Source organism: Ipomoea triloba, chromosome 6 (assembly GCF_003576645.1).
Source record: "Ipomoea triloba cultivar NCNSP0323 chromosome 6, ASM357664v1".
NCBI classification, from domain to species: domain Eukaryota; kingdom Viridiplantae; phylum Streptophyta; class Magnoliopsida; order Solanales; family Convolvulaceae; genus Ipomoea; species Ipomoea triloba.
Genome location: NC_044921.1, coordinates 12,043,750 through 12,046,253, shown reverse-complemented (window position 1 = coordinate 12,046,253; position 2,504 = coordinate 12,043,750).

Below are 2,504 nucleotides of genomic sequence, written 5' to 3'. Positions count from 1 at the left end.
TTTAAACTCTCATTCTCATTTTGTGGAAGTCGAAGTAAATCAACTGCATGCATGGGTTGCTTTCGGTAGACAACAGAGAACGGTGAATGTCCAATGGCAGAATGTACTCTGCTATTATAGGCAAACTCCGCTTGAGCCAAAGCAAAATCCCATTGTTTAATATGTTCATCACAAATACCACGTATGAGATTTCCCAGGGAGCGATTTGTTACCTCAGTTTGACCAGTCTGTCTGTGGGTGTGCCGAGCTGCTGAATTTAAGGCTAGCATCAAATCTTTTCCACAAGGTTGTCCAAAAATGTGATAGAAACTTTGAATCCCGATCAGAAGTAATGGATTTTGGAACTGCATGGAGGCGAACAATCTCCTGAAAGAATAATCGAGCAATGTGAACGGCATCATATGTCTTTTTGCAGGGGATAAAGTGTGCCATTTTTGAGAATCGATCCACAACCACAAAGACAGAATCTACACCACATTGTGTTCTTGGAAGTCCGAGAACAAAGTCCATAGATAAATCTTCCCATATATCTTCTTGAACTGGTAGATGCATGTACAACCCCGTATTCTGGGAATGTCCTTTTGCTCTTTGACAAACAATGCAACGTTTCACAAACAGTCCTACGTCTCTCTTTAGCTGAGGCCAGTAAAATCTCTCTTCAAGACTGGCAATTGTCTTATCTCGACCAAAATGACCTGCTAAACCACCTGCATGCAAGTCCCTAATCAATTTTTCTCTTAGAGAGGTTCTAGGAATACACAACTTTGTTCCTTTGAAAAGATATCCTTCAGACACATAGAAGTCTAGTAATGGAGCATGAAGTTGAACTTGCTCCCAAATTTGCTTGAAATCCTCATCCTCAACATATAAATCCTTGAGCTGGTCAAACCCATAACCTCCTCTTGCATGATGACCAATAAATTTCTCCTGCGACTAAGGACATCTGCTGCCCGATTTAGGGCGTCGGACTTATGTTTGACAACAAAAGAAAATTGTTCTAGGAAGGAAGACCACCTGACATGCATACGGTTGATGTGCTTTTGATTCCGAAAATATTTAAGTGCTTCATGGTCTGTATATATGACAAAATCTTGAGAGAGTAAGTAGTGCCTCCAAGTGTGAAGAGCCCGAACAACAGCATACAATTCTTGCTCATAAGTGGACCACTTTTCACGTGCTGAGCTTAACTTCTCGCTATAAAAAGCTATTGGCCTTCCACCTTGTGAGAGTACTGCTCCTATGCCCACGCCACTTGCATCACATTGTAATTCAAATGGCTTTGAAAAATCTGGTAACACCAAGACAGGGGCATTGATGAGTTTTTCCTTGAGTGAATTGAAGCTGAATTCTGCATCTTTGTTCCTTTTGAACCTCCCCTGCTTCATGCAATTAGTGAGTGGTGCTGCAACCGTACTAAAGTCTCGAATAAACCTTCTGTAGAATGACGCCAAACCATGGAAGCTCCGGACTTCTCCAACTGTCTGAGGGATTGGCCATTCTTTGATGGCATTTATCTTAGCCTTGTCAACTCGTATTCCATCACTGCCCACCACATAACCTAAGAACACCAGCTCATTGGTTAGAAAAGAACATTTCTTCAAGTTGATAAATAACTTATTTTCTCGTAAGGCCATGAATACTTGGTGCAGGTGGTCCAAATGTTCATCATGATTTTTGCTGTAAATTAAGATGTCGTCGAAATATACGACAACAAATTTGCCGATAAAAGGCTGAAGGACTTGATTCATTAGTCGCATGAACGTGCTTGGCGCATTTGACAATCCAAAAGGCATCACAAGCCATTCATAGAGCCCATCTCTTGTTTTAAATGCGGTTTTCCACTCATCTCCAGGCCTAACTCGAACTTGACGATATCCACTTCGAAGGTCTATGTTAGAGAAAACAAACGCCCCATGAAGTTGGTCGAGCATGTCATCAAGACGAGGGATGGGAAACCGATAACGCAATGTTATTTTATTGATAGCTCGACTATCAATGCACATTCGCATACTCCCATCTTTTTTTGGAACTAACAAGGCAGGAACTGCACAAGGACTCTTACTCTCTCTGATGAGTCCCTTTTGAAGGAGGTCTTTCACTTGTTCAGTCTGCATATCATGCTCTTCTGGACTCATCTGGTAGTGTGGAAGGTTGGGTAAACTAGCCCCTGGTTGCAAATCTATTTGATGTTGTACATCGCGTAATGGTGGTAGTCCTCCCGGTAGATCATCAGGGGCTACATCAGAAAATTCAGACAATAAGCCAAATAAATCTGTTGGTAATTGGTAAGTTCCATGTTTACTCTCTTTCATTACTACCATAACTATGGTTTAGAGTTCATCATTGGCTTCTACAATAAATTCTTTCCAATTATGTTGAGATTGTGACAGCACAAGTTTTCTTTCTCGTAGAAGTTTCCCATGAGGCTGGTGGGATGACAATTTTCTTTTTACCCAAACAAAGGAATAGTTGTTCTGCCTTCCATGGTGAGTAGCGTCAACATC